We start from the raw sequence: 22,986 nt of genomic DNA, 5'->3' as shown, positions 1-22,986 counted from the left end.
TGAACCGTCTTGGGAATATCTAGGATCTTTGATAACATCTTGAAGTAATCGAGAAAGGTGTCAGCGGCCATCTTGGGCGTTGGTGCTGAGCTGGCAGCCATCTTGCACTGTGGTGTGAGGCTGGCTTCCATCTTGCGGGGTGCGGGTGTGGGGTTGGTGGCCATGCACCGCAGCGGCGTTGGGTTGGCGGCCATCTTGTGCTGTGGTGCTGGACCCGCGGTCATCATGGGCAGTGTCGCCGGCTTTCTCCTTCTGCCCTGGTGAGACGGCGGCTCTGGTCCCTCCCACGTGAGCCCAGAGTCAAAGGAGGGCCATGGTGGAGAGCGATGCTGGGCTTCCTCTCGCCCACCTCCTCCTCGGCGCCCTCCCCTGGTCCCGCGAAACACGACCAGGCGGGTTCCCTCAAATTGAGTGCTTCTCTCCCACTCTGTGGCTGGGGAAGACGCGTAAATCGACATACCGCTGGATCTCAAGGTGACGGAGTCCTTCTGTCACGTCCGCTGATACAGGAAACAAGGAGAGATCCAAGTGCAGGTATGAGGTTTTATTTAGGGCAAATCCAAAAGGGTAAACAGTCCAGGAAGGGTCAAAACAAGAGTATCCAAACATGAAACAAAACAAGAACACACGGCAAAAGCAGACTATGACTAGTATCACACATAAGACAACAAGGACTCTGTGACAAGGACTCAGACAGACCGGGTATATATACACAAAAGGATAATGGGGAAAACTGGAGACAGGTGGGGAACAATCAATTAACTCAAACAAGGAGGAATGTGACCAAGTAAGGGGGAGACCTAGTGGAAACCCAGGGAACACAACCCAGACACTGTGACAGTGATAGGCAATTTGGTTCTTTCTCATTATTTGACTTAGTGGAAGCATATACAGGCTAAACAAGAGCGGTGCAAGAATTGACCCTTGTGGGACCCCGCATGTCATGGACGTCCACTTAGACTTATGCTCTCCTATACTCACATAATAGCCTCTCCCTTCTAAGTATGACCTGAACCATTTGAGTACCATCCCAGAAAGCCCGACCCAGTTTTCCATTCTCTCTAGTAGTATGTTATGATATTGCCAGAGTCACAATTTAAGCGAATATCATTTATTATCTTAATGAGTGCTGTCTCTGTGCTGTGATGCGGTCGAAAATCAGATTGAAAATTGTCCAGGTATCCATTTGAGTTTAAGCATTTGTTCAGCTGATTAAAAACGACCTTTTCCATAATTTTGCCTATAAAAGGAAGATTGGTCTAAAATTGCTCAAAATGGTGTTATCAAGATTGCTCTTTTTCAGGAGTGGCTTAACAACTGCAGTTTGGAAATGTCCCAGAAAGAAGTGAGGTGTTCACCACTTCTAAAAGATCTGCTTCTAAGCAGTTAAGCACACTCTTGAAAAAGATGTGGGAAGTGTGTCAAGATAGCAGGTTGATGATTTTAGGTGCTGCACTATGTCTTCCAGAATTTTTCTTCAAAAATAGACATAGTTTCTTTTTGATATTGTGGCCTAATCTGTCTGACCGCTGCATTACTTGAGGATGTGCTAATAGCCTTCCTGATATTGATGATCTTCTCAGAAAAGAAGGATGCAAACTCATTGCATTTGCTGTCTGAGAGCATTTCACTGGGAATCTGAGTTGGGGGGTTTGTCAGTCAGTCAACAGTGGCAAAAAGAGTACGAGTGTTATTTAAGTTGCTGTTTATAAGGTTTGAGAAGAAATTCTGTCTACCTGCGGCTAGTTTCACATTAAAATGCGTGATTCCCCATCGAGGGAGAGACGATGCGTCGATAACGCCTTGGGAACGCATTTCTTCTGAGTGCGTCTGAAGCATCCATGTCAACTAGTCCAATGGCGAGAGTGAGCGTCAGGAGTGACGTCACGACCAGGAATTGATAAAAACCCCAAACGGAGCAACCTGTGTTAGCTTTCTGTGCCTCAGCAAGCGATCTGTGTCAAATTGTCTGTCATATTTACTGTTGTCTTGTTCAAAGTTTATATATTATGGCGAAGCAACTATTCAAACCGTGTGCTTCTCCCTGCCCGCGTTATTTAACGGGTGGGGATACACACAAGCTTTGTGTAGTTTGTTTGGGAGTGGAGCATGCGTTATCAGCCTTCGAGGAGACTGATTGCCCGCATTGTGAGAAGCTTTCGCTTCCCATGCTCCGCTCCCGCTTGTCACTCTTTAATGAGAAGAGCGGCAAGCCTCGCACTCCTCAGGGTGCAGGACCCGCTTCTGCCGAGGCAGAACGGAGAATGCATTCCTGGGGTTCGCAAATGGATCTCTCAGCGGGGTTGGAGACGGGTCCGAGGGCTCTTTCTCCTCCCTTACCTGGGAGATCCATAGCTCAAACTCCGGTGTCGGAAGCCCGTCCCGCGGCTTCTTCCGCCCGGGGGGAGAGCTCATTGCTTCGTTGCTCTAGCTCCGAGGAGTTAGATGTAACGGGCAGTGAAGGTGACACAATCAGGGGGGAAGAGGATTCGCCATCTCTTTCCCCAGCATATGAGGAGTTGGTTGATGTATTAACACGAGCTGTAGATAAGTTACATATATCTTGACCATCTGATAAACAGAGTGCTCGTCCTAAAAGCAAATTAGACGAGCGTTTTCTGTCTTTTAAAACATCTCCTACATCACGGGTTCTCCCTTTTTTCCCTGATCTTCACAGTGAGCTGTCTAGATCGTGGAATAAGCCATATTCATCACGTCTTTTCAGCCCTCAAGTGCGCATTTATTCTGATATAAGAGGGCTGAAAGAAAATGGTTATGAAGCGATGCCCCGGGCGGAACAGACGCTCGCGAGCTATCTTTCCCCTGGTTCAGCGTCATCTATTAAGAACCCGACTTTGCCCACGAAGCCTTTAAAGATCACATCTAATTTAGTGGGAAAAGCTTACACAGCAGCAGGTCAGGCTGGAGCTTGCCTTCACTCGATGGCTTTGCTTCAGGCTTATCAGGCTGAGCTGCTGGGGGAGTTATATAACAGTGAGGGGGTCAGCCGTGACGAAATTCGCGAACTTCGTCGGGCTACGGATTTATCTCTCAGGGCGACTAAAGAAACAGCACGTGCTATTGGTAGATCTATGGCTGCTTTGGTTTCTTTGGCTTAATCTTTCAGATATTAAAGATAAAGATAGATCTTTTCTTTTAGACGCTCCCATTTCTCATGAAGGTCTGTTTGGTGATGCTGTGAATGAAGTGGTTGAAAGATTTCAAGAAAATAAAAAGCATTCTGAAGCTTTTAAAAGTTTTCTCCCTCGCCGATCTAATCCTGATGCTGCTGGGCGTGCAAGGCAGCCCCAGCCTTCATGCTCCTCATATCGTGTTTTTCAAAAAGAGAGTTTTGCGTCTCGTGCTCCTCCTCAAAAATCACGGGGACCGAGCCAGCACTCACAGCCAAAGCAATCTAAGCAGAAGCCGGATCTGAGGACCATTCTTCTCGCTAAGAAAGCTTCGGCTCAGAAGAAAAGGTCCTGATGCCAAATGGGTCAGACCTGTGAGGGCAGCCCCAATCGAGATGGTGCGGTGTACACCTCAGTATAGGGTGCCCGTCCGGTCTCGGTGCTCTCACGGGGCCGTCCTGCCAACCCCGCCACCCTTGGTGCCTCGGGGCGCAGCGGTCTCCAGCGGGTCTCTGGCGCTGTGTCTCTCAGACGCTGCGTCGGGCTCGCTCCCTCTGAGGGGGGTTCAAGAGCAGTTAGCTCGGGTGGTTCCTGCGTTTCGGCTTCAGGTCCCCGCACTAACTGTTCAAATTACACCAGAGGCCAGCCTCGAGAGGCTGGTTCCCTTAGTAGAGTGTCTGACAGAATGGCGAAGTCTGCCGAATATATCTCAATGGGTCCTGCAGATAGTAGAGAAGGGTTACAGAATCCAGTTCGGTTCTCGAAGTTTCTTTCGTTTAAGACTACTTTTCTCCTTGCTATTTCGTCCCTAAAAAGAGTCGGAGATACGTCCCTAAGGTACCGACCGTTGTTCCGAGACCTATTGTTCTGCAGGCTTTCTGTCCTCCCCCGTTTGCATCATCGGACCAGGAAAAGTCTAACCTCTTGTGCCCGGTGCGAGCATTGGACACTTATGTTCAACGGACTTCTTCTTTTCGGAAATCCAATCAGCTGTTTGTTTGTTTCGGGTCACCTAAGATAGGTCTTCCTGCCACTAAACAGACACTTAGTAAGTGGATAGTTGGGGCTATCCTTCTTGCCTATGAGTCTTCTGACCTACCGTGCCCTTTGGGGGTAAGAGCTCATTCTACTAGGAGTATGACGGCCTCTTGAGCCTTATTATTTGGGGCCTCTCTTCAGGATGTTTGCGATGCGGCAGGCTGGTCCTCGCCACTCACATTCGTCAGGTTTTATAGCCTAGACCTGGACGCTACTCCCGGGTCTCAGGTTTTTTAATTCTTGAGCCGTTGGTTTTTCTGGCTGACACTCAGGCACTTGTAATATGGCGGTTTGGGTATTCTCGTTCCCAAGGCGTTATCGACGCATCGTCTCTCCCTCGATGGGGAACGTCTCGGTTACGTCTGTAACCTCGGTTCCCCGAGAAGGGAACGAGACGATGTGTCTCCCTGCCATACTTCCTTCGTTCCTGTGAACGACTTGCTTCGGCACTGTCGAAGTTAACACCGGTTGCTCCGGTTGGGGTTTTTATCAATTCCTGGTCGTGATGTCACTCCTGACGCTCACTCTCGCCATTGGACTAGTTGACATGGATGCTTCAGACGCACTCATGCAGAATGCGTTCCCAAGGCGTTATCGACGCATCGTCTCGTTCCCTTCTCGGGGAACCGAGGTTACAGACGTAACCGAGACGTTTTTTTCCCCAAACCAGTTGAGAAAAATATCTTTTTGGATCCCGTGATACTTTTTTCAGGATTCTTTGATGAATAAAAAGTTAAAAAGAAGAGCATTTATTCAAAATATTAATCTTTTCTAACAATATACTCTGCAGTTCTAGAGTTTGGGCTCAGTAATCTTTTTAATTTTTTTGAAAGAAATAAAAAATGTTATTCAGCAAGTTGTTTATTCAGTGTTAAATTAATACCAAGTGATAGCATATATTAACATTTTATAAAAGATTTATATTTTGAATAAATGCACTTCTTTTTAACTTTTTATTCAACAAAGAATCCTGAAAAAAAGTATCAAAGGTTCCAAAAAAATATTAAGTAGCACAACAGTTTCCAACATTGATAATAAATCATCATATAAGAATAATTTCTGAAGGAACATGTGACACTGAAGACTGGAGTAATGATGGTGAAAATACAGCTGCACGTCACAGAAATAAATGACAGTTTAATATATATTTAAGAAGGAAACTTTGTTTTATATTGTCATAACATTTTGCAAGATTATTGTTTTTTTCTGTATTTTTTATCATCAAATGCAGCCTTGACTTATTTAAAAACATAAGTCTTACTGATACCAAAGTTTTGAATGGCCGTGTATACACACACACTACTGTGCAAAAGTTTTTGGACACCAGTATTTTATTTTATTTTATTTGTTAAATAAACTTGGTTTACTGTTATGTGTCTAAAAGTTGGGCCATCTCAGTTATAATACTAATGGGTGAATTTTCTGTTTGGTGACTTCTTTTCACTTTTACAGAACTGGTTGCCTCCTGGGTATAAATATCACTTCTGCACCTATCGTTTGTGCACTACAGAAGGCGACTCACGCCTGGACCACACAAGTTTTGAGGCATCACTAAGAATTGCATTGACAGAAATAAGTGAAGTAAAGGAATGGTTGGGAAAGCTTAGTGAATCATAACGAGTGAGTTGGAGAGTGGCAGTGACAAAACCAAATAAGGGACAACGTGTACTTTATAAGGTAATAGCAAATAATTTAATTAATCTTTACACTATATAAGTGTAAGACCATTAGTTACACTGAAAATGACTTTACAGTAAATTTTGTTAACATACAGAATTTTACTGTGCAAAAAGCACATTAGATTCTTCCCCCAAATTTCAAGACCATTATTTATATATGTATTATCTATATTTCACTTTATTCTGCCAGTAAGTCATATTAGTTAACACTGACTTTTACCATTAATTGAAATAGTCCAGTGAGATTTGTATCCCTGTGATGGACTTGCTATCTGTAGACTCCAGTATTTGTATAACCTTAGGACAAGTGAGATGGATGGATGGATGCATGGATTTTTGTATGCACAGGGGATCTGAAATCATATGGTTCACACATAAAGTAGATCAAATCTCACCATCATCTAGTCCATCTGGGATTGCATAAAGAGGTGAAAAAATGGAGAGACACTAAAACCTGTGGCAAAATCTCCAATACACTTGGAGAAATATACCTGAAAATCTAAATAATAAAATCTAAAACATTAATAAAAATGTATTCATGACATTATTTAATAAAAATACATAATTTATGACATTATTTCTGAAAGCATCATCAATTTACAGCAATTTTCACAAATGCGTATACATTTTTAATTTTTTTTTAGCTTTGCAGGTTGATTTATCCAAAGGTCTTGGAGATATTTGCACAGTATGTAGCCTGTCTTTTTTTGTTTCTTCATGGAATCCCTGTTGGACTGTTGAAACTGAGATCAGATATCTGTGTAGTCCATACTTTTTGCTGTTGGACTTGTTACAATTTTCTCCCTGGAAGAAGAGATCTTATATGTCAATGAGATGTTTTCCTGGACAACTAAAGGAGTAATAATAATAATAATAATAATAATAATAATTACAATTAATAGCAAAATGTAAGTTTGGACATAATTTTCTATTGCCAGAGTAATGTAAAATATCTAAATAACTAAATAAAAAAATTAACATGTCTAAGATTTGTGCATACTTCTATACATATTTAAACATTCATATCATGTCTATCTTTAGGCTCATTACAGGTGCCAGCACAATGTTTATGTCCGATCAGACACGGCTAATCAAAGGCGGCTATCAAAAAATACATGCTGTGAGTAAAAAATGGTTTGCACTCTGGTGAAGACTACAAACAAAAGGGGAGGAACTAGTAGGTGGTTTAGAAATGTCAAGATTGGATAAAATAAGTGCTTTTGCTTGCTTCTTTGTGTGATTTGTTTTTATTTTTCAGGAGCATTGATCCCCTTATACCTACTTACCCAACTTCGGTGCGTTTGTACAATGTACACAATCATCTTTGTTGCGGAGGCACTGAGGCACAAGGATGTAGGGGTCAAGGCAATTGAAAGCCTGACACAGTTGTTTGAGGTTGGGCACAGTCCAACCTCAGCTCTGGCTGTACTTAAAAGTGACCTGTTGGCTGAGCATGGCAACAAATATGTATACGTCTCAGCCAACCGTGCCATTTGCCCAGACCTTCAGTCAAATTTCACTTGGTGCAAATCAGTTGCTTTGACGAACTTATTTAGTCAAGACAATTTTAATTTGCAGACTGTATCAGAAGTTGAAAAAGCAGGAGTTTGGAGAGCAAAGTGGGGAGGGAATGCTAGCGGCTTTGGAAAGGCAGGTAGAATCCTACAATGCAGCCTGTAATGACACCTGCGCCAAGCTTAAAATATCTTCAGCAGGAACACCTCTTGTAGCCATTTGCTCCCCATTGATGAAACAAACACACAGTCTCTCAAATAGTGGAGAAATGTGTTTTATGGATTCATCTGGTAACATGGACCGGGAGAACTGCAGGGTGTTTCTCCTCCTCACACACACCTGTGCAGGTGGTCTTCCTCTTGGGATAGTGATAACACAGTCAGAAGATGAGAAGACAATTAGTGAGGGATTAGAGCTGCTGAAGTCCTTACTGAAAAATGATGCCTTTGGAGGGCGAGGTGAGGCAGGCCCTTGTGTGTTTTTGACAGATGACTCAAAGGCTGAGAAGGGAGCTATAGCACAGGTCTTTCCTGAAGCCGCACAACTGCTCTGCATATTTCATCTTCTCCAAGCTGTGTGGAGGTGGTTGTGGAACAAAGAACACGAAGTTGAGATGAAGGACAGGCAGACAATGTTCAGCATAGTAAAAGACATGCTTTATGCCAGGGAGATGAGTACAGTTGAATTACTCTACCAGCAAGCCTTTGACAACCCTTTGACCACCAGGTAGAGAAAATAGTAGACAGTTAGAGGTAGCTCAAATATTTTAGTAGTACTTCTGATGCATTTACCCTCCCGAGGCCTATTCTGAGGGTTTTATTGTTTTTATTATTTATTCTTTACAATTTCTCTTTACCCATTACAGATACAGGAAGTTCCTGACCTATCTACAGAATCTTTACAGCAGACGTGAGAGTTGGGCTCTCAGCTATAGGAGGGACTTCCCAACACGTGGCAACCAAACCAATAACTATATGGAGGCTGCAATGCGTGTCTTGAAAGACAAAATACTTCATAGGACAAAAGCATTCAACCTGCCTCAATTATTCAACCTTTTCATTACCCGACTAGAGATGTACTATGAAGCACGTGTGACAGACGTTGCTCTTGGCCATTGGGAGGCATTCCACCGGTCAAGATTTCTTGCTACACAAAGTAATATCAAAGCATCTGATATTTCTCAGGTAAAATTTAATTTTTAATTATGGATCATTAAAAAAACTTGTTGGTTAATTTTACAAACGGTTGTTTCTCTAAATGTGTTTTTAAGCCTTTTAAGTCTTGTGTTTTCATACTGTCATCATCAACTGTCAAAGTTAAACTCCAATAAGAATGCAAGTACAGAGGACACATGAAAATGATCTGATGTAAAAAGCAAACATTTTTCCTTTCGTTTTACACAAATTTAATAAAGTGATAGAGACCTAAATAAATCCTGCAGTACTTTTTATTGGTATATTTAAAATAATCTTAACATCGACAAAGCTTTAGTACCATTCAATTTGTATACACATTCACAAATACGTGCAGCAAAATAAAAATATAAAATAAACAATGTAACCCAGTGTTGTAGTAGGTTATAACATCTGTGAAGTAATATGTAATTTGTTGTGCTGTCCCTCTCTTAACTGCTGGAATGGTAAGTTGAGCAACCAGATCACTGTGCATCTCGATTCTCACAAAGATGTGTTCTGTGTCCTATTGTCCTTCAAATGTTAATTCTTTAAAGCAATAGTCTGGCAAGACCAGCCTACGCGAGAATGCAGGTCCGTTCTGTGCATTTTTATAATTGAGAAACATCCAATATGTCTGTATTTTTGTCTTTATGTCACTGTTAGGTTGGAGAAAAGAAATTTCAGGTGAGATCATCCACATCAGGGCACACATATACAGTGGACATGGAGTTGGAGCTCTGCACTTGTCCAGTTGGCCATAGTGGGGCACCATGCAAACACCAGGCAGCAGTAGTGCAAAATTACAACATCACCTCCATCAACTTTCTTCCCACAACAGCTGAAATGAGGGCTGAGCTGCTGAAAATAACAAAAGGTAATTATTTATTTCTACCATAGGTTGTCAGACACACTGACTAATGCTGTTTTTAAAAACTTTCTTCTTTGGATATTTTAACTATTAAATTATTATATTAATTATATGTCTTGTTCATCATCTTCACAGCCTCAGTTTCTCTTGACTTTCTAAACCCTTTACGGCAAAATATGCCAACGCCAAGCACATTAGCTCCAGGTAAGGAAGTTCAAGTGGGACAAAGAAATTTCATCAAACATGCTTAATTCTTAACAAAACAACTAGTACAGCAGTGCAACATTAGTATACATTTTTTTTAGACATGCCTCCGAAGCAAGAAACCTGCACTTCTGATCATCAGTATCAGTGCTGAAGATGATGGTCAGTATAAAGGGAGGGATGGTGGTGTTTTTTTATGTATTTTCATTTATTTTCTTTCTTATGGTGGCATATTGAACAGAAACACTCTTGTAACATTTCAATTTGTCTATCTGTATCTTTTGAATTGTAGAGTCACGTCAGCTGGACCTGTCTTCGACCAGCTCTACACAACGGCAACAGATATCACCTATGCAAGAGTACCCATACTCCAACCATCCCTGTGTTCAGGGTAACTCAGAGGGAGGTGAGTCAATTAAGCTTAAAGTTACATTAAAAATTCTGTATAGATGCTTATTTGGGCCCTAGCTTTTTCTTTGTTTTTTTTACCAACCGTTTTGGGGCATTTTGGGGTCCTTAAATGGATAGTTCACCTTAAAATGGTTATTGGTTGGTAATCAAACAGTTGCTGTAGTATAGTTGCATTGTAATTTTTCCATGCTATGTATATTTGGAATAACCTTATGCTGAGTAAATTATGTCAGATGTTTGATTTTTTTAACTTTCCACACGTTGGCATGGTCTGCCGTTTGGTATTCTTGCTTTAACCTTTTTGGTCTTAAGTGCAAGCTTTTTAGTATTTTGAGGGGATCTACTACTAAACAATATTCTGTATTCAATTATACGCCATTTATTTCTGTAAAAAAAAGAAAATTATTAAAAAACATTTTATACTATTTTTTTTTTTTTATTAATCCAGTAAGTTAAAAGTAGGTAAATTAAAACAAAGGTATTTAAAATCCAGTGAATGAAGGCAGATTAATAGAAAGAGATACATGTAATCAAGTGCAATACTGTAGTATAACCACTAGATGACTGTATAGGCATATATTTAAACAGGACGGTGTGATTCCTGTTGTTGAGAACAGTGTTTTCAAACAGAATTACTTTTATTAGGCATTTGTGGGTGTTTGTTGTTATATAATAGTTTTTTATTGTTGTCTCTTTAAACAGCATCTTTACCTCAGTCTCCTGTGAAACGGATGCTGAGACTGCTCAGTGTAATGGCTGAAAACCCAGACTACAGTAATGCCATGTCTAAAATGGCCAAGCAGCGTGAAAAGATGCAGCACAACCAGACCCAACTGATCTCTGCATTTTACTGCTTTGGTAAAGGGATGTCTGTATCAAAACGTGCAGCAGCATTAAGACGAGCTACTAGACGACCAGGTCCTATTATTGGCTGTCAGCCAACAGCAGTGGCCAGAAGAACAGCTAAGACTGGTTCTAGGCAGCGTTTGACAGCTGGACGCCCCAGAAAATGCAGTTCTGGATCAGAGCATGACTACAGCAGATATACTGGGAAAAGGGCTGTCAGGGTTCGCCACAAATTGTCAGAATCTGTGGCAATGAATTACTCACATCAAGCATAAAAATATTTGTATGACGTGGGTGGGTTTAGGTGTGTGTGAGTGTGTTTAAAAATGGTTATTTAGTAGATTAGTTAATGCAAACATAGTATTATTTATGAAATTTAGATCCAGACTGCAGGTTATGTAGCCATTTTTTAAATCATTTTTTGGAACTTGTTAAAAATATTAACTGCACAGAAATTTTTTTCAAAAGTTTTTATAGCAATTGTGAATTGCATGTAATGTTTTTGTGTACCAGGACATTTTTGTATTTTATCTATGTAATTGATAAAGAAAGCATTCTATGGCAAGTCAGCAAGTTGATTATTACTAATCATCACGCAAAATGCAAACAAAGACATGCTTTTAAATCGTTGTTGGGTTACTTTGATGCCACTTTAAGTCAAAATGCACCTAAAGTCTTGAATTGTGAGCTAGGAATGCAGGTAAGGAGGTCATATTGTTTGCTATACTAAATTATATATACCGATATATATATATCAGTATTAAGCTACTCTGTGTCCCTGTTTTATAGCAGCCTACATTATGTAACTTTATTCACTATTTTTTTTTTTTTTTTGTACACCCTTTTATTTTTGTTTTGGATATTATATCCACATATCTATGATTATATTAAAATTTGTTCGTTTGTTTCAACGCAGTGTAGCAATAAGCACTGTGATAGAGTTGACCAATGAAATCGACCTAGAGACGTGAGTAATGGCTGCGGGGTGGGGTTTTCACGTAGGGGGTGTGGTTTGCGCTCAACTGGGTTGGGAAGAAAAATCACGCCATTAAAATCATGAAGGCTGTCTTTATAGATGCTATAGTGAATTTCAAGTTTTGACTTCCGCCACATCCGCTCTGCTTTTCTGCATTGTCTTTTCATAGTCTGAATTGCTGTTGATCTTCTCCAAACTGATTTCTGTCTGTTTGTTTTCTTACTGATTATTATTGGAGCAATATCATCAATAACATTCTTAACTTTTGAGTTAAAGGAATCAAGGAGAATATCAACAGAGACTGCAGAAATGCTTGGTGTTAAAGATATTGCCTCCATAAATAGTACACTTGTGTTCTCGTTAATGCACCTCCTACTGACAGAGACCGATCTAGATTCAGTAGTAGCAGAGCCCATGCACATACTGAGTCAAGTCAAAAGTGTTTAGAACCGTTATCATTTCTTTTGTAGTTTTGTTTTCTGTATTATCTATGTGAATATTAAAATCCCCTGCAATAGCAAAACAGTCCAACTCTGAGAAAATCATTGATAACATTTCTGTGACCTCTTCAACAAAGGCAGAAGAGTATTTTAGAGGCCTGTAAATAATAATAAACAGAATGCTTGGATTACCTTTCAGCACAATCCCTAGATATTCAAAACACAAGTACTGACCAAATGACACTTGCTTGCGTTGATATACATCTTTAAATAGAGCAGCTACACCTCCACCTCTCCTAACAGTCCTGCAGACACCCATGTAAGTGAAGTTAGGAGGGGCTGCTTCATTAAGGACTGTTGCATTGCAGCTGTCTTCAAGTCATGTTTCGTTTAGAAACATAAAATCCAGATTGTTTGTGGTTATAAAGTCATTGATTAGAAATAATTTATTTTTTAGTGAGCAAATGTTTAAAGATGCTAACTTGATGGCAGTGCTTTGTGTCTTTACATCAATCTTAGTTTGATGCATAATAGGCCGCAGATTAGATGAGTTTGCCCTTCGGCTTGAGATGGCCTTAGACTTTCTATCACATGATAAAACTGAAATAGAGAAAGCTACAGGCATTTGTGCTGTAGGCATTTGTGAATGTTGCTGTTATTATAGCGGGGACCCAACACATATCACTGAGAGCTGCTATCAGTTGTTTTTGGTTCACCTTCAGCATATAGAGGGTTTGGGCCTTGGCGTTGTGGCAGCGGTCGAAGAGCTCTCGCAGGAGCAGGAACCACAGGCTTTGGTGGTTGGGGGACCCGCCGTTTTTTTGTTGATATCTGTGGGCTTGCAGCAAATGATTGAGAGAGTTTAGTCCCAGCATACACCAATTTCCTCCATTTTCTGTGAAAAGCACAGAAGTGGAGATGCTGGAGAAAGGGATAATGTGTCTGGTGAGATGGGCTGTGTCTCTATTGTTTCCGGTGGCTGTGATATGTTGTGCTGGCTTCCCTTGCTGTTTTCCAGAAAGTCGTCCTTGGGTGGTGAATCTTGTAGCTGTTTTGATACATCACAGTCTGTCTGTGAGGAGCTCTGTGGGCAGGGCTCAGCCGGGATAGTGTCTATCAGCAGTGCTTGTTTTGGCTGCATGGTGTTATCAGTGTTCTTGTGGGATATGTCAACCACATGATGACTCGGACCCTGTGTGTGTGTGCTGAATGGATTGACACACTCTGCTGAAGGATGACGGAGGGAGAAGTAGATATTGTCCTTAAACACTCTAGCATCAAGTTTGTTTGGGTGGAGGCCATCCGGTTTAAACAGTTGTTTATGGCCCCAGAAAAGATTGAAGTTGTCAATGAAATACACTCCTTTTATATTACAAGATCTTTGTAGCCATTAAGTCTCTTTCCGGCTCAGACTGCATAGGTTAAAGCTTATGGGTCTGTAATGTGATAAAGAAATGACTCAAACCCGAAAGACTCATGAGATGATCTAATCAATTCTCTTTACGCCTCAGACTGCATTGACTGAAGCAGATGAACTAGCCTAATTCCAGTACAGAACCTTTAGAATTTATTGATAGGCAACTGAACGAATCACTCACTGAGCCGACTCGTTCTTCCCGAGTCACATTAAAGGTTCGTTCAAATTGAACGAATCGTTCAAGAACGATCCATCACTAATTCACAATAATCTCACATATTACTCACAATGTGAGTATCACAATATCAGAATAGTCTGATGTCCCTCTGATCATTGCATGATCTCATGTGTTGAATGGGTTATGTTCTAAAATGCTAAATATTTCATAATTGACATGTAAACCCTGATTGACTGCAGCAAGAGGTCACGGTTCTTTGGCTTTCACTGTGACACTGTAAGAACGTTTTAACAATGCGCCAGCTCCAGAATATCCAGGCACTGTTTCTTTATTTTAAGAAAGGAAGCATAAACAGTTTAAAATCAGAATAACCTACACAGCATTACAGATGAAGTCTTAAATTAGGGACATATTTGCAATAAATGTACATGCTTGTATAAAGAGGCTAGAATTACTGACAGATAAAATATGTTACTAAATAAATAAATGACTGTGATCAGGGCCGGCCCTGACCAATTTGCTGCCCTAGGCAAGATTTTACCTGGCGCCCCATGCATCACAGCCCATTTCACCCTGTCATTGTGTTCATGATTTAGAATATATATATATATATATATATATATATATATATATATATATATATATATATATATACACACACACACACACACACACATTACAGCAGAACAGTTTCCAACACTCATAATAAATCATCATATTAGAATGATTTCTAAAGGATCATGTGATAGACCGGATGTCACATGTGACACTGAAGAATGGAGTAATGGTGCTGAAAATTCAGCTTTGCATCACAGAAATAAATGATAATTTAAGGTATAATAAATTGAAAACAAATTATTTTAAATTGTAATAATATATCACAATATTACATTTTTTTCTGTATTTTTGATCAAATAAATGCAGGCTTGATGAGCAGAAGAAACTTCTTTGAAAAACATTAAAAATAGTAATATTTCCAAACTTTTGGCCTGTACTGTATCCCCCCAAAACTGCACAACTGTAGAGTAAAACATTAATAAAAAAGTGATAATAAAAAATGCGTCTTAAAACTGACATGATTGTACAAAATCACAGTCTGGGGACTCAGAACTCAGAACAACTGCTAACATTAAGTTTAAGATAAAAATAACTGCCATGAAATTATGGTATCTTACTCCTATGCAATAAATTGTTCTTTCACTACATCTCTTTACCTCTGTCTTTATCCTCTTCTCTTCTTTTTGGCACTGTATCTATTGCAGACTATGCTCATTTATAATGTGCCATGTAAATTCGGCCTTCCGTCACAATCAGGAAACTTTCACTGTGTCTAGAACTAGCGCGAGCTGCCAGGCCCGTTTCTACGAGCTGTGTGTTAACAAAAGCAGTGCTGTCTACATTGGATGCGGCGTCGGGCACGCTACACAACAATTTACCAACAACTGATCATGCGCGCACTCTGTTTCTGACGCACTTCAAGCACTCGATGCGCGGGGGAAGATTGAAGAGCCGGACTTTTTTTTTTTTTTTTTTGCTTTATTTGGTAGTATTTCGAATTAATGGTTATTAAATAGTAGCCTATTATAAAAAAAAATATGTAAAAAAATAAATAAAAAATAAATAAATAATTCACTCGTTCACTCCATAGACTGTATAAAAACATGGACGAAGTACCCGTGACGTCACCCGTAGACTCCTTAAGTGTGCTTTTGAAGCCTAAAGTGTGTAGAGCGGGCCGTCGCCTTTTGGCAGCGCGTCACCGCGCGACTCTCCCGGACAATCAAAAATGGGCAAAAAGGCGGGAGCTAGTTGCTGTAGCCACTCCCACCTAGCGCGGCGGCTGTGACAGCAGCAGCAATCCACCTGTCACTCAAGTGTCTACGCCCTTAATTATGCAGAACTTTAAGTTTTAATATAATTTAAACGGATGAGTTATAAAAAAATCCACCCCCCTCACAGTTGTCATGAAGGGAAAAATTAGCTATTTAGACCAAAATAATTTTTTGAACCAGGCTGTAAACATGTTTTTTCCTGCTGTAAAGTTGGGCATTTTAACATGGGGAGTCTATGGGACTGACTCCCTTTTGCAACCAGCCTCAAGCGGCCAGTCGATGAATTGCAGTTTTAGTCACTTCCTTATTGGCCTCACGAGAGAGAGCGGGAGGTTGGCGCTCGGTTCACTCATTCTGGCGCCCCTTTGGATGAGTGGCGCCCTTAGCATTTGCCTATACCGCCTATGCTGCGGGCCGGCCCTGACTGTGATAGCACATATTTGTTTGATTTCTTTAAGCGGTCGGATTTACTATGTTTACTACTAGCGTAGTCCTTTGCATCACTTAAACATTTCTGCTTTGTGTGGTGATCATAATCCATCTGTCAAATGTCCCTCTATAGTTCCTGAATAGCCTTATTTGGTTCTTTCCGTTCCATTCCTAATTGTTTCCAATTTTTTCCAGTATTGTCTAGTTATTGTCCTCGTTTCCTTGTGCATTTAAGATCTTGGTCTGGAATGATTCATGTTCACCCCTTGTTACTTGTGTTTTTCTGTTTCCTTGGACATTACTAAAGACTGTTAAAATTGGACTCTGTTCCTTGCTCCTTGCTTCTCACAGTAGCACAACCCATGATAGAATTCCAGACCACAAAACATAAGTGATGGGGACCCTTTCTCCTCAGTTTTTAGTTTTCGTTTTTTTGAAAAGTATTTTTGTTTTCCCATTTGTTTCTCCCTGCTCATATGGAAGAATTAGCAAGGTTCACTGCCGTGGCTCAGGCGAGCCTTGACCCAATTGTCCACTCGAGGGCATTTGTGTCACTCGCCCTCGCCAACTCCCTTCGAGAGGGAAACCCTTGTGATGCTGTTCCGGCTTGGGATGACATACCATCAGCACAAGGAGCTCCCAGACACCACCAACCTCGACTGGAAAGAGGCAGTCATCCGGTGTCTGGAGAGTTTCTGAACCCGATCTGAAACCCCTCCATTAGCTGCTCTGATGTCAAGCCCGCCAGCTGCAGCTCACACAAGCTTGCCATCCACCCAATTCACCTGTAAACAAGGGAGGAAGATGAGGAGGAAAGGACTGTTCACAGCCCTAATCCCAGCCCCAGAGCTCACTCCAGTGTCGGCTCCTGCCTCTGATTTCGCTTGAGTGCCAGCTTCTCGAAAGCGCTTTGCTGTGCCTGCTCCTCCAGAGCACCCTCCAGTGCTAGATCCTTGCAAGTGCTTCCCAGTCCCTGAATCCAGCATATGCCCGTGCCCCTGGTGGCAGAGCCGGATAGGGTCACAGAGGATCCGCCATGCCCTCCTGAATCCTCTGATCCACCATGATAACCTAAACAGCCTGCTCCACCATGATCCCTTGATCACTCCTTGCTACATGTGTTTTCCTGTTACTTGGACATTATTAAAGACTGTTTGTTTGAATTGGACTCTGCATCTCCTTGTTCCTCGCTCCATGCTCCTCACGGTAGCATAACCTGTGACAACATCAGACTGGCCCTGGCACGCACAAGCAAGTCCGCTTTTGGCCTGACAGTGGAAGTTCTGTTGCTACTTTCTATTAACAAATCAAAACATGTTGATCATTTAATAATGCTAAAATGTTTGTTTTCAACTTCCAAACAGGTGAACAATAACTGATAAATAAATATTTGAATATTGTACCCTAATTGAAGCAGCCGTTTACTAGGATCATGAGTTTGCATCCCAGCTAGAAATGTTTCATGTTCTGGGAATGTTTTCAGCGAGAAGTTTTATTTTAGTTCCCAGAATGTTCTTTTAAAAGGTAGGATAACATTCTCTAAAAACATTCTAAAAATGTCTATTGATAACATTGCTAGAAAATTATCCTCTAACATTCTTATAAACCCTGCCATCACACTAGATGGGGCTCAGAAGTCAAATGTTGGTTGAAAGTGAAAACCCAACCTTTGTTTGATGTCAAACTCCAGTGTAAATAACTCCAAAAACAGTATTACCAATTTGACTGATTATAAACAAGATTACTTTATTTCTGTCATAAATGTTAAAAAGTTCTTTTAGAGATTAACAGAGGTGTTTATTGAAAATAATCATTTATTTTGACGTCACCATTATGATGATCAGTACTTAGGCAGTATGACTCTTTTCAGTGTTACTTTTTGTTTAACTGCTGTAACTATATTTATTACGGCGAAAACAGTGAGCATTAAACAAATCATGCAGGTGACATGGGTTACATGCTGATGTTTAACATTTCATCATATAATGATCTGTTCAACTGGTTTTATCTTGAGACTAGTATATGCTATTACTTTACTGTTAGTGACTATAGCAAATGTGCTGCAATGCATAGGATCCTGCAGATTTATACCATATACTGTATATTGTTGTCTATTCTTTTAAAGTTACTTTGTTCATGAACCTTTCTGTAACACAGACTGTTTAGACCTCAATAATTAGTGTATGAATTTCAACAATGGTGACATGCTTCATGCCACAATGCATTCTAGGTGCCATGGATGAGTTTTGTATGACGTACCCAAAATACATTGCTGCATGAAGCATGTCACCATTGTTGAGAGTCACACACTGAAATTTGATGTTTGTGTGACAAAGTTTTTTTTTTTTTTTTTTAATTCTTGAAATTAAATGCTTTATATTCAGCTGGGTCTCAGGCTGTTAACCCATCGAGTCACTTTAAAGGGATAGTTCACTCTCATCTAAAATTTTGGTATGTTTTAGCTTACCTCAAGGACATCCAAGATGTAGGTTTCTCTGTTTCCTCAGTATTTCCCATTTTGATATTTTTAGGTCCAACCGTTCTTGTCTGTGACTCACATAATGGATGTCTATGGTCACCACCTCAAAGAGCATGCACAGAGGAGTCAAAATTAAACAATTCCCCATCGTAAGTACACATTGATGACCTAAGACGCGAAACGAGCGGATTGTGTAAGAAAACGAACAGTATTTATATCGTTTTTACCTCTTGTACACAACCACGTCCAACTGATCTGAGTGCGCTAGTGCTTCCCGATGTGACGTGCGCGCACGCTCTGGCTTAGTCTGCGCAAGCGCGGAAAGCACCGGAAGCGATCTCTTGCGCGTGTACATCACTCATTGTTTACACTTACTGCCTATGGTTTCGGAAGTATTACCTTTCACTGTGAAGATCTAAACATATTTAGACGTACAGGAAATTGCAATGGAAGACTATTTCAATATATCCATAGACAACGTTGAATTTTTTTCACAACCATATTTATTTGAAACAGAATACACAGACCAAGTACTCAGGAGCGATCCGCTGCAGCAGCACGTCTTCAAGCCTCAGAGACAGAGATCTCTTCAAAATTGGTGGTGTAGCAAGTGTTGTGAGATGCCAACAGAAGTGGAGAGCATATGCTGTCACGAATGGAACAACTACAAGATGACGACGAGGACGTTGACAGTATCACATCACGCGCCTGCCTGACGATCCTGATTTTTCTCCGCTGTTGAGACGCAGCGTTTTGCACGTTGTGTTTAGTGTGCCACGTATAAACTGGAGGCGATGTCCAATGCCAGAGGGACCCAATGGCACGCTGTCAATAGAGTGAGTAATGTGTTGTATTTTTATTATAAGCAACGATTATAGGGTGCATTATAAACATTAATTTATTACAATTACTGCATTATATTTCAGACAGTGCAGATTGAAAGCGTAGCGTGTGGTAAACAATGAGTGATGTGCATGCGCGAGACATCACATCTGGGGCTTTCCGCGCTTGCGCAGACTAAACCAGAGCACGCGTGCACGTCACATCGGGAAGCACTCGCGAACTCAGATCAGTTGGACGTGGTTGTGTACAAAAGGTAAAAAAGATATAAATACTGTTCGTTTTCTTACACAACCGCTCGTTTCGTGTATTCGGTCATCAATGTGTACTTATGATGGGGAATTGTTTAATTTTGACTCCTCTGTGCATGCTCTTTGAGGTGGTGACCATAGACATCCATTATGTGAGTCACAGACAAGAACGGTTGGACCTAAAAATATCAAAATGGGAAATACCGAGGAAACAAAGAAACCTACATCTTGGATGTCCTTGAGGTAAGCTAAAACATACCAAAATTTAATATGAGAGTGAACTTGTCACGGTTCGTGAATGCACCGTCTCCAGCTGTAGTCATGTTATGTCATGTTGATTGGTTCACATTACCACCTATTTGGTAAATCGAATTCTGGACTCTAGAAGGAGGGGACGCGTATTTCAGTACTTGGTGGACTGGGAGGGTTACAGTCCGGAGGAGAGAAGTTGGGTACCTGCTAGGGACATCCTGGATCACTCCCTTATCGATGATTACAATCGACAGGTAAGAGATTCTGGGTACTGAAGAGGGGTACTGTCACGGTTCGTGAATGCACCGTCTCCAGCTGTAGTCATGTTATGTCAAGTTGATTGGTTCATGTGGGTGTTGCCACTGATTGCCTGATCAGCGGCAGGTGCATCTCATTCCAACCGCCTATTTAACGCCCTGTCTTTCGCCCTGTTTGTCAGATCGTTGTTTGAGGTCCATGTGTTGATGTCTGTTCGTGCTTCTGTGTTCCTGTCCTTGCCCTGTTTCCTGTTCCGGTCTCCTTTGGATTATCACAGTCACTCACGGATTATCACCACGGATCACCGATCTACCACCACCGTCATTGCTACCAACACACTCAAATCACCTACCCACCTGTCTGTGCTGCCATCGTGGTTCCTGCGTCACTCACCAGCATTCATCCATCACAACTCCTGTCAATAAACTACCTTTACTTGCATCTGCCTCCTGTCCTCCATTGTTAGCATCACAGAACGATCTGACTAACATGGAGGCAGCGAGTAATCAACCTTCCTCCCTCAAAGTTTTCCTCCGCGCCAGTGTTCGGAGGATGGACTCCCAGGAGCGGACTCTTAACGACACTGGTCGCGCGGTTCAGGCTTTAGTGACGCAGGTGTCCGAGCTCACCCAACAGTTCCAGCTATTACGAGCTCCCACTGCGCCACTCACACCGTCTGTTCCACCAGCACCATCGGAGGCCCCCTCCCAGCCGGAACCACGCCTCCCGATTCCGGAAGCGTACTCGGGTGAGCCTGACTATTGTAGAGCTTTCCTTAACCGTTGTGATATGCATTTTGCCCTCCAGCCTAGAACTTTCGCCAGTAAGAGGGCAATGAGGTGGAGTACGCCCACAATACCTTACCAGTATCAGCTACGAGCCTATCTCCTTTTGAGTGTAGTGTAGGTTACCAGCCACCTATTTTTCCCAGTATGGAATCCGAAGTTGCGGTCCCCTCCGCTCACGCCTTCGTCCAGAGATGCCACCGCACTTGGACCAGAGCCCGTGAGACTCTACTCCAAGTGGGGGCGCGCACCAAGGCCAAGGCCGATCGCCACCGGTCTAGGCCTCCCGTATACGTCGTGGGTCAAAAGGTGTGGCTTTCAACCAAGAATATTCCTCTCCGGTCCGTATCTAATAAATTGGCTCCCAAATTTATTGGCCCCCTTTACTGTCACCAAGATCATTAGTCCGGTGGCAGTCCGCCTTAAACTCCCTCCTACGTACAGGAGAATTCATCCCGCCTTTCATGTGTCCAAAATCAAGCCCGTATTTCATTCTCCCATTAATCCGCCTACCCCGGTCCCTCCCCCGCCGCGTCTCGTAGATGGGGAGACCACCTATTTGGTAAATCGTATTCTGGACTCTAGAAGGAGGGGACGCGGATTTCAGTACTTGGTGGACTGGGAGGGTTACGGTCCGGAGGAGAGAAGTTGGGTACCTGCTAGGGACATCCTGGATCACTCCCTTATCGATGATTACAATCGACAGGTAAGAGATTCTGGGGACGCCAGGAGGCGTCCTTAGGAGGAGGGGTACTGTCACGGTTCGTGAATGCACCGTCTCCAGCTGTAGTCATGTTATGTCATGTTGATTGGTTCATGTGGGTGTTGCCACTGATCGCCTGATCAGCGGCAGGTGCATCTCATTCCAACCGCCTATTTAACGCCCTGTCTTTCGTCTCCTGTTTGTCAGATCGTTGTTTGAGGTCCTCGTGTTGATGTCTGTTCGTGCTCCTGTGTTCCTGTCCTTGCTCAGTTCCTGTTTCGGTCTTCATTGGATATTCACAGTCACTCACGGATTATCACCGCCGATCACCGATCTACCGTCACCGCCATCGCTACCAACGCACTCAAATCACCTACCCACCTGTCTGTGCTGCCATCGTGGTTCCTGCGTCACTCACCAGCATTCATCCATCACTACTCCTGTCAATAAACTACCTTTACTTGCATCTGCCTCCTGTCCTCCATTGTTAGCGTCACAGATATTTTGTAAATTTCCTACCATAAATATATCAAAACTTAATTTCTGAGTAGTTAATATGATTTGCTAAGAACTTCAACTTCAAAGGTCATTTTTTTTTCAGCTATTACTCAGATTTTTTTTGCACCCTCAGATTCCAGATTTTCAAATAGTTGTATCTCGGCCAAATATTGTCCTATCCTAACAAACCATACATCGATGGAAATGTTATTCAGCTTTCAGATGATGTATAAATCTTAATTTTGAAGTAGCCCAGGGTCACAAATGTGGTTGCGCACCACCAACATTAATGCATAAAAACAAATAACAGCCAGAGAGAAACCAGCAACACATCACCATCTTTCATGCAGTGCCAAAATTAATCTTGTGGCACATAATATTATTTGAATGTTTAAAAAACAAGATTGAATTCTGTCACCGATGGAGTTTCGGTTCCTTGCCGCTGTCGCCTCTGGCTTGCTTAGTTGGGGACACTTCATCTACAGCGATATCGTTGACTTGATTGCAAATAAATGCACAGATACTATTTAAACTGAACTGAGATGATGACATCACTGAATTCAGTGATGAACTGCCTTTAATTCTCATTTTGCATATTTTGACACACTCTTTTCCTAAGTAGTGTTGTTCAGTTGCTTTGATGCAATCTTTTTTATTTAAAGTGCTATATAAATAAAGGTGACTTGACTTGAATAAAAAGAATCAGTTTCTAAGAATTTCTAGTTGATAGTGTCTTTATATATTAAGACCAATAGATATGTGCAGTGAAGCTTAAAGGTGG

The 22,986-nt window shown here is 41.6% G+C and overlaps 1 protein-coding gene and 1 long non-coding RNA gene across 2 annotated transcripts in view; one reads left to right on the top strand and one right to left on the bottom strand.

The window, feature by feature from the left end:
• LOC132152097 (leukocyte immunoglobulin-like receptor subfamily B member 1) overlaps nt 1-22,986 on the bottom strand; it is a 100,450-nt gene that overhangs the window by 19,909 nt on the left and 57,555 nt on the right. The window lies entirely within an intron of this gene.
• Nucleotides 8,326-9,757, top strand: LOC132152113 (uncharacterized). Its single transcript, XR_009436481.1, has 5 exons — nt 8,326-8,547; nt 9,202-9,222; nt 9,377-9,412; nt 9,542-9,610; nt 9,712-9,757. It is a non-coding gene; the product is annotated as an uncharacterized LOC132152113 (long non-coding RNA).

The sequence above is a fragment of the Carassius carassius genome, chromosome 1 (assembly GCF_963082965.1).
Source record: "Carassius carassius chromosome 1, fCarCar2.1, whole genome shotgun sequence".
NCBI lineage: Eukaryota > Metazoa > Chordata > Actinopteri > Cypriniformes > Cyprinidae > Carassius > Carassius carassius.
The sequence above is the reverse complement of the archived record's forward strand: the minus strand, read 5'-3'. Positions and strand labels throughout refer to the sequence as shown.